Source organism: Lepidochelys olivacea (assembly GCF_965140295.1).
Source record: "Lepidochelys olivacea isolate rLepOli2 genome assembly, chromosome: 10".
Classification (NCBI taxonomy): Eukaryota; Metazoa; Chordata; order Testudines; family Cheloniidae; genus Lepidochelys; species Lepidochelys olivacea.
Genome location: NC_140420.1, coordinates 232,216 through 245,301, shown reverse-complemented (window position 1 = coordinate 245,301; position 13,086 = coordinate 232,216).

The window sequence follows — 13,086 nt, the reverse complement described above, 5'->3', positions numbered from 1 at the left end:
AAATGTAAACACAGCCTTAGAGTTTAATAATAATAAAAAAAGCTATGACTGACCTGTTTCTTGTGTTTCCAGAAACTTATGCTCCAGGTGTACAAATAACCTCTGCATCACATGCTGATTTATTAAAGAAAAAATAAATGTATGTTAGGAAAATATTTAACTTTGAATCTTTTAAAGGTTGGTTGAATTAACTGATACTTGAAATCTCTTATTGAATTATTGTGAAACTATGTGATTGTGTCTGAGGCAAGAGTGCCTTGTTTAGCAGGATGATTCTATAGTTAGCATGTTCCTCAGTTTGGGGGTGGAGGGTTTATAATACAAAGGAAATCAGATACACAGTTCAGCTGGATTTTCTACCTATAGGGTGCTCCCCAGAAAGCCTTTTTTGTAATTACTACTTTAAATCTAGCTTTTTATTGAGTAGTAATTAAACATCCATTTTCATATGCATATATCTTTTAGATGTCAATATGCTAATGTTTGCGTGAAATGGTAGCAGTTTAAGGCCAATGGTAGAATTATTGTACCTTGATACTTGACCTTAATCAATATGTGACTCTTGTAATACATTGAAGGTAATACATACAAGATCACTGAATTTGATAGTGTTTAAATTTAAATGAAAAACATCCTTCGTATGAGAAATCTGTAGAAAGGAATTGTTGGGGAAAATAGGTGGTAGAGGGGATGCCATTGGCTAATGGTGTTCTGTAACATACTGTTGAATTTTCTCCTGTACATGCAGTACCTTACTCTTGCATCCTTCTTGTTCTCTGTTGGGTAGACATATGGTGAAAAGGAGTGATATGCAGCCATCTTTCCAAGGAGATGCATTAAGACTCCCTTCCGATTGGGAGAATGTCAATTTTCATACCTTGTGCCTCAGTCATTACAAGCAGTTGGTGCAGAAAGAATCCTGATAAGTTCAGCAAATAGACAGTTTTATCGTAAGTAGATGTATCCCAATGGTCATGATGGTAGATAAATCTTAAAATACTAAGTATTTTAGCAGTAATGGTCTTTGTATAACTTTATTATGTGCCATGCAAGAGCCTGTTAAATGCAACTCTAGTTATTTCTAATGTTTGTAAACATGGTATTTGTATGTCTCCACAAATTAGGTTTCCTGTAACTGCTGCACAAAAGAATAGCGAATTGCAGTAAGAGCAAGGAGCAAGTTACATATATTCTCTTTTCTACCTGTACAAGTTATTGGCTCAAAATGATAGGTTTGCCTTGCTGTCGTCTTTAAAATAAAACTAGTGGGTTGTCGGACATGAAGCAGAAGTTCTACATGCAAGAACTAGTCTGACTGCTTATCTTAGTTCAAATTAATAATTCTTGCTTTTAGCTCTGTATAAAAATTTCAATATCCCTTGCCTGTATAATTTGTCTCCAGCTGTAATAAATGAGCCTTTCTTGTGAGATCACAGCAATCCTTTCATAAAACTGAATGGAGTTCTATTTATATAGGTATAAACTAAAATTCTGGGTTTATCAAGTATATGTGTACAATACAACAGCAAAATAGTTACATACAGATATAGTTCAGCTATGCCTGAACTTAGGCAACAACTGTCTAACACTCACTATGCAGCAATTTAGAAAGGAAAATTAAGTGTCATCCAATTGAAACTGAAAATAATATTATGTAGATGAATTGCAATTCACCAAGCTGGAATTTAACTATGACAGAGGGTTTATTCCACCACTTTGGACGTTTGGCTCTCTAATCATAAATGGTGAAGGCGTAAGTTTTAACTGTTCTCTGAAAGCTGTAATCTCCATCAAAACAACACTCTGTAGCACTCTTCTGGGTCCTGGCTTAAAATTCTGTACTCCTTCCTAGTGAAATGCTGCTACTGTATTAGTAGCATTGGTCCCTCCTGCAAAAGGTGGCTTTTTCAACCTCTTCATTCTGGGTAACATTTTCTCCTTTTATGGCTGGACCAGGCAAACTTACGATTTCGAAGAAGCATATTCTTTCAAAACTTCCATCAAGAAGGCAGATTCACTGCCAATATGATACAACTTAGTCACCAACACCTTAGGCCGAGTCTTGGCAAAAAAAATGTCAGTGTAAAGTTTTGCTGGCTATCAAAAAGCGCTAAAAGAAAATTACTGCATGTTCACACTGTCTTTTTCTATCTGAAGAGAACGTCCACACTTGGGGCAGTAGCATCGACAGTGAGACTAATGCGCTATGGGTAGCTATCCCACAGTTCAGCTCTCCATGTTTTGCCACTAGGTCTTGTGGGAAGGCGGAGTAGATTACAGTGCATCATGGGTCCAGGCTCAATGTACCATGATGCACTGCTTTGTGTCTTAGCATTCCCTTCTGTCTTCAGTTTGTGGCATTTTTCAGCATCCCTTGTTTTCTGCTCACCCCACCATCTCTGCCTGAAAGAATGGATCCTGCACTGCTCTCCAATGCTCTGCTAGCTATCAGTAGCACATTGCGAAAGGCAGGAACTTCACGATTAACTACACTAACTCAAAAAGAAAAGGAGTACTTGTGGCACCTTAGAGACTAACCAATTTATTTCAGCATAAGCTTTCGTGAGCTACAGCTCACTTCATTGGATGCATACTGTGGAAAGTGTAGAAGATGTTTTTATACACACAAACCATGAAAAAATGGGTGTTTATCGCTCCAAAAGGTTTTCTCTCCCCCCACACTTCTCTCCTGCTGGCAATAGCGTATCTAAAGTGATCACTCTCCTTACAATGTGTATGATAATCAAGGTGGGCCATTTCCAGCACAAATCCAGGGTTTAACAAGAACGTCTGAGGAACAGTGGGGGAGGGAAGGAATAAACAAGGGGAAATAGGTTACTTTTTATAATAACTCAACCATTCGCAGTCTCTATTCAAGCCTAAGTTAATTGTATCCAATTTGCAAATTAATTCCAATTCAGCAGTCTCTCGTAGGAGTCTGTTTTCAAAGTTTTTTGTTGAAGGATAGTCACTTTGAGATCAGAAATCGAGTGACCAGAGAGATTGAAGTGTTCTCTGACTGGTTTTTGAATATTATAATTCTTGACATCTGATTTGTGTCCATTTATTGTTTTACGTAGAGACTGTCCAGTTTGCCCAATGTACATGGCAGAGGGGCATTGCTGGCACATGATGGCATATATCACATCGGTGGATGTGCAGGTGAACGAGCCTTTGATAGTGTGGCTGATGTTATTAGGCCCTGTGATGGTGTCCTCTGAATAGATATGTTGGCACAGTTGGCAACGGGCTTTGTTGCAAGGATAGGTTCCTGGGTTAGTGGTTCTGTTGTGTGGTATGTGGTTGCTGGTGAGTATTTGCTTCAGGTTGGGGGGCTGTCTGTAGGCAAGGACTGGCCTGTCTCCCAAGATTTGTGAGAGTGTTGGGTTATCCTTCAGGATAGGTTGTAGATCCTTGATAATGCGTTGGAGGGGTTTTAGTTGGGGGCTGAAGGTGACGGCTAGTAGCGTGCTGTTGTTTTCTTTGTTAGGCCTGTCCTGTAGTAGTAACAGAACTTCCCAGAAGTCACCTCTGAAACCTGTCATTACACTAACTCAGATTCACAATTGCCTGATGTGCTGTCTGACGTGGATAAGAGCAACATTAAATCGCTTTTGGCATTCACGGAAGAGCTGCACATGGTGGACCGTCGCTTTTGAGCTCAGGAAACTAGCACTGAGTGGTGGGATTGCATTGTTATGCAGGTCTGGGATGATAAGCAGTGGCTGCAGAACTTTTGGATGAGGAAAGCCATCTTCCTGGAATTGAGTGTTGAGCTCATCCTTACCCACAGGGCTAGGGCACCCAAATGAATGCTGCTCTCTCAGTAGAGAAGCGTGTGGCGATCGCAGTGTGGAAGCTGATGACTCCAGACTGCTACCAGTCAGTCGCAAATCAGATTGGAGTCGGGAAGTCAATGTTGGGACTTAAAGCAAGTGTGTGGGGCCATTAATCGCATCCTGCTATGAAGAACTGTGACTCTTGCTAATGTGTGTGAAATAGTTGATGGCTTTGCATAAAATGGGTTTCCCTAACTGGGCAGGGGCTATTGATAGCACGCATATTCCAATTTTGGCACTGGACGATCTTGTGACTGAGTACATCACTAGGAAGGGGTACTTCTCCATAGTGTTGCAGGCACTTGTGGATCACCATGGGCATTTCACTGACATCAACACGGTGGGGTCTGGAAAGGTGCATGACGCATGTATCTTCAGGAACACTGGCCTGTATAGAAAGCTGCAAGTGGGGGCTTTCTTTCCAGACCAGAAGATTACAGTAGGGAATGTTGAAATCCCCATAGTGATCCTGGGAGGCCTGGCGTATCCTTAATGCCATAGCTCATGAAGCCTTACACGGGAAACCTGTATAGCAGTAAGGAGCGGTTCAACAATAGGCTGAGTAGGTGCAGGATGACCGTGAAATGTGCGTTTAGCAGATTAAAGGCACTCTGGGGGTGCCTTTATGGCAGGTTAGATGTCAATGAGGATAATATTCCCATGGTCATAGCTGCATGTTGTACATTGCATGATATTTATGAAGATAAGAGTGAAAAGTTTGCTCAGAAGTATGCTCCTGAGGTGCAGAACACCTGGCTGCAGCTTTTGAGCAGCCAGATACCAGGGCTATTAGCAGGGCACAAAGGGGGGCAGTTTGAATCAGAGAGGCTTTGCAGAAACACTTTGAAGATGAGAACCAGTAACATATGTTATACTCAGGACTGCAATGCTTAGAATCATAGAAGATTGGGATTGGAAGAGACCTCAAGAGGTCATAGAGTCCAACTCCCTGCTCAAAGCAGGACCAACCCCAACTAAATCATCCCAGCCAGGGCTTTGTCAAGACAGGCCTTAAAAACCTCTAAGGATGGAAATTCCAACACCTCCCTAGGTAACCCATTCCAGTGCTTCACCACCCTCCTAGTGAAATAGTGTTTCCTCATATCCAACCTAGACCTCCCCCACTGCAACTTGAGACCATTGCTCCTTGTTCTGTCATCTGCCACCACTGAGAACAGCCTAGCTCCATCCTCTTTGGAACTCCCCTTCAGGTAGTTGAAAGCTGTTATCAAATCCCCCTTCACTCTTCTCTTCTGCAGACTAAACGAGCCTAGTTCCCTCAGCCTCTCCTCGTAAGTCATGTGCCTCAGCCATGATAATTTTCGTTGCCCTCCATTGGACTCTCTCAAATTTGTCCACATCCTTTCTGTAGTGGGGGGCCCGAAACTGGACACAATACTCCAGATGTGGCCTGACCAGTGCTGAATAGAGGGGGAATAATCACTTCCCTTGATCTGCTGGCAGTGCTCCTACTAATGCAGCCCAATATGCTGTTAGCCTTCTTGGTAACAAGGGCACACTGCTGACTCTCATCCAGCTTCTCATCCACTGTAATCCCCAGGTCCTTTTCCGCAGAACTGCTGCTTAGCCAGTTGGTCCCCAGCCTGTAGTGGTGCGTGGGATTCTTCGGTCCTAAGTGCAGGACTCTGCACTTCTCCTTGTTGAACCTCATCAGATTTCTTTTGGCGCAATCCTCCAATTTGTCTAGGTCACTCTAGACCCTATCTCTACCCTCCAGCATATCTACCTCTCCCCCCAGCTTAGTGTCACCCGCGAACTTGCTGAGGATGCAATCTATCCCATCATCCAGATCATTAATAAAGATGTTGAACAAACCCGGCCCCAGAACCGACCCCTGGGGCACTCTGCTTGATACCGGCTGCCAACTAGACATTGAGCCGTTGATCATTACCTGTTGAGTCTGACAATCTAGCCAGTTTTCTATCCACCTTTATAGTTCATTCATCCAATCCATACTTTTTTAACTTGCTGGCAAGAATACTGTGGGAGACTGAATCGAAAGCTTTGCTGAAGTCAAGATATATCACGTCCACTGCTTTCCCCATATCCACCGAGCCAGTTATCTCATCATAGAAGGCAATCAGGTTGGTCAGGCATGACTTGCTCTTGGTGAATCCATGTTGACTATTCCGGATCACCTTCCTCTCCTACAAGTGCTTAAGAATGGTTTCCTTGAGGACCTGTTCCATAATGTTTCCAGGGACTGAGGTGAGGCTCACCAGTCTAGTTCCCTAGGTTCTCCTTCTTCCCTTTTTTAAAGATAGGCACTATATTTGCCTTTTTCCAGTCGTCCGGGACCTCCCCTGATCACCACAAGTTTTCAGAGATAGTGGCCAATGGCTCTGCAATCACATCAGCCAATTCCCAACTCAATGAAATTTGAGTTTTGCAAGGAAGCACTTGTGATTTTTGTGGCCTAGGATTCCATGTAAGCAAGTGATTAAACTGCTTGTTTATTTGTTGCTGCTATCTGCTATCACAATTTGCAAGAAACAAAGATTGCTTATCATTAAGAAAAACTTTGTTATTGCACAAAAAACAATAGTATATTGATATCCACACACACACGGTTGGGGAGAGAGGAGGTAGCAGGGAGGGCTGACTTTCAGAGCTGTGTGTAAGTCCAGCTATCATTTGAAAAGGTGTCTGAGGGGATGGAGTGAATGGGAAAGTGAAGTCCCAGAAAGCGGAAAGGAATGCGCAATTTGGGGTTTGGGGAAGGCGTAGAAAAGAGTTCTAAATGTGCTGAAGGGGAAGGTGGGCATGCACAATCTGCTCAGTCTGGAGCGTTATGAAGGACTTCAGCATCTGTTTGTTGCTGTATAATTTTAATCGTCTTAGTTGGGACCCTAAAAAAAGGCCTAATTTTCTTTTCTGTCCTGCCTTTCGATTTCTCTCCACTTTTTTCTGCATCTGAGTTTTGCAGCACCTCCTGGAACATGTCCTCCTTGCTCTAGCTTGGCCGCTTTCTTATCCAGCGGAGGCGCTCCGCCAGTGTGTAGGGGATGCCTCTGAAGGCTGCATCTGCAGATGCACAAGGAACAATACACAGAAGTATGATTAAGTACACATACAACATTGAAACAGTATAGTAAAATACACCTCTAGTAACACACCAATCACTTTCTCACTGACAAGCACAAGCACTTTCTCCCTTAACAAGCACACATGCCAGCGAACACCCCAAACCTGGTGAGTTTACTCCAGGGCAGAGGGCATTTTACATGGGGATAAAAGCAATATGAAAGGGTCGTGCTGCAGTCAACTGGGGACACTATTTTAAATTTCCCACTCTTTTCCACAGGTGGGGGTCATTTTACCAGATATCTCACTCCTAAGAGTAAGCAGAGGAGAAAGGGTGCATCTACTATACGCTTGCAGCTTCTGCTCTAGTCCCTGTACTGCTCACCTGTGCGCTGCTTTGGTGATTGCAGAATGGTATGGGAAAGCTTTCTTCAACGGGGAAAGGAACAAAACAGATCTGCCAAGGAACCTTTGGTAGAGGGTTGCCAAGTACCTCCAAAAAAGTTTTCTAGAGATCTCTCTGGAGGATTCCCATGAAATCTTGGTGTGCCTCAAGCCCCTGTTCTGCCATACTGCTTAACTGCACAGGGAAATGTCCAGCACACAGAAACGCAGCCAACCGTGAACATTTCTATGCCCTCAACCCACCTCTGCACTTTACAAAGCAAAACCACTTACCAGGATCTCCTCTCCTGCTTCTTGTTCGCTGGAGTGCAACTGCCGAGTCTGGCTAGACACCTCCGGAGTGGAGAATGGCTCCTGACTGGACACACCACATGGCGACCCTGCTGTGGGCTCCACATGGTTGTGTAACTCCACTTCTTGATTGATGACTTCATCCTCTAGGTTAGGTCCATTTTCCACCAGATCCAGCCCCGCCAAAGTATCCATGGACTCTTGGCAGTGGAGGTGGGGTCGCCACCAAGGATAGCATCCAACTCCATATAAAAATGGCAGGTCTGTGGTGCAGCACTGGAGCAACAGTTTGCCTCCCTTGCCTTCTGGTAGGCCTGCCTCAGCGCCTTGAGCTTTACTCTGCACTGCAGTGTGTCCTGGTCATAGCCCTTTTTGCAAAGGCTTTGAGAGAGTCGCCTATAGGTATTGAAATTCTTATGGCAGAAGAGCAGCTGGGACTGCAGAGCCTCCTGTCTCCAAATACTGAGCAGATCCACATTGTTCCAAGCGGGACAGCAATTGTCACGTGGACCTGCCATTGTACCTGGGAAGATGTGATGTGAGCTCTCGAGGCTGAGCAAACAGGAAGTGGAGTTTCAAAAATTGCCAGGACTTTAAAGGGGAAGGAGCGGACTGTTGCTTTCCTTACTGAAGGGCAGTGGAGTAAGAACTGCTGACCTGAGCAGTCAAGATGGGCATTGTGGGACACCTTCTGGAGGCTAATTAAAGTGATACAATCAAGTGCAGTGTCTGCATTGGCCCTGACAAAACTTTTGCGCAAAAAGCCCTGTGTCTTTTGTCAAGGTGGTTTTATTTTGTCGCCGAAACTGTGGAGGTTTTTGTGCCAAAAGTGGCATTGCAGTGTGTACATCTCCACTCTTTCGTTGCCAAAAGCTGCCTTTTGGGGACAAAACTCTGCCGTATAGGCAAGGCCTTAGTTAACATTCATGGGTCCTGAGGTGCTTAGCACCTCTTTAATTAAACTGGCCAGTCTTGGGTTCCACCTTTGCTAGAAATTTTGAATTGCTTACTTCTGTTTCTCTGCACTGACTTATAATGGAGGGGTGGTTTTTGTTTTATTTTTAACAGCCAATGGAGATTATCGACTTGCAGAAGATGATGCTTCCTAGGCATGCCATGAGACAGTTGTGAGCAGCTTTGGGCTTTCTACTGTTACAACTCTAGCAGGAAATTAAATTAATAATCATATTTGGCAGTTATAGTACTCCATGTTACAATGTCTAGCTTCGCTGCACAGTGACAAAGGTGAGCAGTGCCCCTCTAATGGTTGTGTGGTAATGTATGTTAAATAAGTGGGTGATCTGATTCTTAATTTTCTAGTGTGGGAGTCCCAGAATTACTCTTCGCAGCTGACACTAGTTGTGCCCCTTGTTGGCACCTTTATCAAAGTTGAATTGAAAAGCTCAACTCCCGTCTCATTCCTGGAGGTGTCTGTTTAGCATAGGCAGGAGAGTGAGAAGCTTGCACTTCTCCTGCACATTTTGTAACTGAGCTATAGACTTCAAGCTCCAGGCCTGTCAAGATGACATCTTTCACAGCCAGTTTAAGGATTTGTTTCTAGTGGTTTGTTTGGTTTTTAATCTGTTTCTGAATTAAATTTCATTCCTGCCTTTGAAAAATTAAACTCTGCTCCGCTGAAACCGTTTTGATAAAAGCATAAATCAGCAAACAAAGTGAAGTCTCTCCTGAGCCTGTAGTGTCATATCTGTGCACACTCAACAAGAGGGAAATTGAGACTATTCAATCATGTTAGGAGAATGGAGTCTTATCCCACACACTGCAGTTGTTAGAAGTTCCTCAGATTGTGAATGTTTTATCTTGAAAACAATTTGGCCCCAGAAATCTTCACAATAAGCTTAATTTGGTTGACACACATTAAATCTGTCTAGTAGCTGTTTCATGTAGGTATTCCCAAACTATTTGGACTGATTTTAAAAAAGCTACAAATTCGACAATATATATTTACAGGGTCAAAAACAGATACTTCAGTTATTTCTTTAATATATTAACTTACTTACATTATGCATTTTTATTAGGGCGGCCAATCACAGTTAACTCATGCGATTAACTCAACTCAAAAAAATTAATCACTATTAATCGCACTTATAACAATAGAATATCAATTGAAACTTATTACATTTTTGGATGTTTTTCTACATTTTCAATATGTATTTCAATTACAACACAGAATACGAAGTGCACAGTGCTCACTTTATTTTTTTGATTACAAATATATGCACTGTAAAAATGATAAACAAAAATTGTATTTTTCAATTCACCTCATACAAATACTGAAGTGCAGTCTCTTTATCATGAAAGTGTTAGTTACAAATGCAGTGGCGTTTTTTGGTTACATAACTGCACTCAAAACAAAACAGTGTAAAACTTTAGAGCCTACAAGTCCACTCAGTCCTACTTCTTATTTTGCCAAGCGCTAAGACAAACAAGTTTGTTTACATTGATGGGGGATGCTGCTGCCTGCTTGTTTACAAGGTCACCTGAAAGTGAGAACAGGCATTTGCATGGCACTTTTGTTGCTGGCGTTGCAAGATATTTATATGCCAGATATGCTAAACATTCGTCTGCCCCTTCATGCTTTGGCCACCATTTCAGAGGACATGCTTTCATGCTGATGATGCTCATTTGAAAAAATGTGCTAATTAAATTTGTGACTGTACTCCTTGGGGGTAGAATTGTATATCTCGTGCTCTGTTTTACCAGCATGCTGTATATATTTCATGTTACAGCAATCTCAGATGAAGACCCAGCACTTCTTTGCGTTTGGACAAATCTGCAGTGATCGTGTTTTTAAAATGAACAACACATGCTGAGTCATCATCCAAGACTACTATAACATGAAATATATGGCAAAAGGCGGGTAAAATAGAGCTAGACACATACAATTCTCCCCCAAGGAGTTTAGATGCAAATTTAATTAACGCATTCTGGAAAGGTGGCAGAAGCATGAAGGGGCATACAAATGTTTAGCATATCTGGCACATAAATACCTTGCAATGCCAGCTACACAAGTCCCATGTGAACTCCTGTTCTCACTTTCTGGTGACATTGTAAATAAGAAGTGGGCAGCATTATCTCTCATCAGTGTAAACAAACTTGTTTTGTCTTAGCGCTTGGCAGAATAAGAAGTAGGACTGAGTGGACTTTGGCTCTAAAGTTGTGCATTGTTTTATTTTTGAGTGCAGTTATGTACCAACAACAAAAATCTACATTTGCAAGTTATACAAGATGAACTGAAAAATACCCTTTCTTTTGTTTATCCTTTTTACAATGCAAATATTTGTAATAATATAAAGTGATCACTGTACGCTTTGTATTCTGTGTTGTAATTACAGGTTTCAGAGTAACAGCCGTGTTAGTCTGTCTTTGCAAAAAGAAAAGGAGTACTTGTGGCACCTTAGAGACTAACCAATTTATTTGAGCATGAGCTTTCGTGAGCTACAGCTCACTTCATCGGATGCATACCATGGAAACTGCAGTAGACATTATATACACACGGAGACCATGAAACAATACCCCCTCCCACCCCACTTTCCTGCTGGTAATAGCTTATGTAAAGTGATCATCAAGTTGGGCCATTTCCAGCACAAGTCCAGGTTTTCTCACCCTCCGCGCCCCCCCCCCACCCCACACAGACTCACTCTCTTGCTGGTAATAGCCCATCCAAAGTGACCACTCTCTTCACAATGTGTATGATAATCAAGGTGGGCCATTTCCTGCACAAATCCAGGTTCCCTCACCCCCCTCCAAAAACCACACACACAAGCTCACTCTCCTGCTGGTAATAGCTTATCCAAAGTGACCACTCTCCCTACAATGTGCATGATAATCAAGGTGGGCCATTTCCAGCACAAATCCAGGTTTTCTCACCCCCCCACCCACATACACACACAAACTCACTCTCCTGCTGGTAATAGCAATTGAAATCAATATATTTGAAAATGTAGAAAAACATCCAAAATATTTATTAAATTTCAATCGGTATTCATAGAATCATAGAATATCAGGTTTGGAAGGGATCTCAGGAGGTCATCTAGTCCAACCCCCTGCTCAAAGCAGGACCAATCCCCAACTAAATCATCCCAGCCAGGGCTTTGTCAAGCCTGACCTTAAAAAATTCTAAGGAAGCTTACCACCTCCCTCGGTAATGCATTCCAGTGCTTTACCACTCTCCTAGTGAAAAAGTTTTTCCTAATATCCAACCTAAACCTCCCCCACTGCAACTTGAGACCATTACTCCTTGTTCTGTCATCTGCTACCACTGAGAACAGTCTAGATCCATCCTCTTTGGAACCCCCTTTCAGATAGTTGAAAGCAGCTATCAAATCCCCCCCTCATTCTTCTCTTCCACAGACTAAACAATCCCAGTTCCCTCAGCCTCTCCTCCTAAGTCATGTGTTTCAGTCCCGTAATCATTTTTGTTGCCCTCCGCTGGATGTTTTCCAATTATTCCACATCCTTCTTGTAGTGTGGGGCCCAAAACTGGACACAGTACTCCAGATGAGGCCTCACCAATGTTGAATAGAGGGGAACGATCACGTCCCTCCATCTGCTGGCAATGCCCCTACTTATACATCCCAAAATGCCATTGGCCTTCTTGGCAACAAGGGCACACTGCTGACTCATATCCAGCTTCTCGTCCACTGTCACCCCTAGGTCCTTTTCTGCAGAACTGCCGCCTAGCCATTCGGTCCCCAGTCTGTAGCGATGCATGGGATTCTTCTGTCCTAAGTGCAGGACTCTGCACTTGTCTTTGTTGAACCTCATCAGATTTCTTTTGGCCCAATCCTCTAATTTGTCTAGGGCCCTCTGTATCCTATCCCTACGCTCCAGCGTATCTACCTCTCCTCACAGTTTAGGGTCACCTGCAAACTTGCTGAGGGTGCAATCCACGCCATCCTCCAGATCATTTATGAAGATACTGAACAAGGCCGGCCTGAGGACTGACCGTTGGGGCACTCAACTTGATACTGGCTGCCAACTAGTCATGGAGCCATTGATCGGTACCCGTTGTTGAGCCTGACAATCTAGCCAACTTTCTATCCACCTTATAGTCCATTCATCCAGCCCATACTGGATGAATCCATTCTGACTGTTCCTGATCACTTTCGTCTAAATGCTTCTGAATTGATTCCTTGAGGACCTGCTGCATGATTTTTCCAGGGACTGAGGTGAGGCTGACTGGCCTGTAGTTCGCCGGATCCTCCTCCTTCTCTTTTTTAAAGATGGGCACTACATTAGCCTTTTTCCAGTCGTCCGGAACCTCCCCCTCTCATCTTTGAAAATTCATGGCAATGGCCAATGGCTCTGCAATCACATCTGCCAACTCCTTTAGCACTCTCGGACGCAGCGCATCCGGCCCCATGGACTTGTGCTCGTCCAGCTTTTCTATATAGTCCCGAACCACTACTTTCTTCACAGAGGGCTGGTCACCTCCTCCCCATGCTGTGCTGCCCAGTGCAGCAGTCTGGGAGCTGACCTTGTTTGT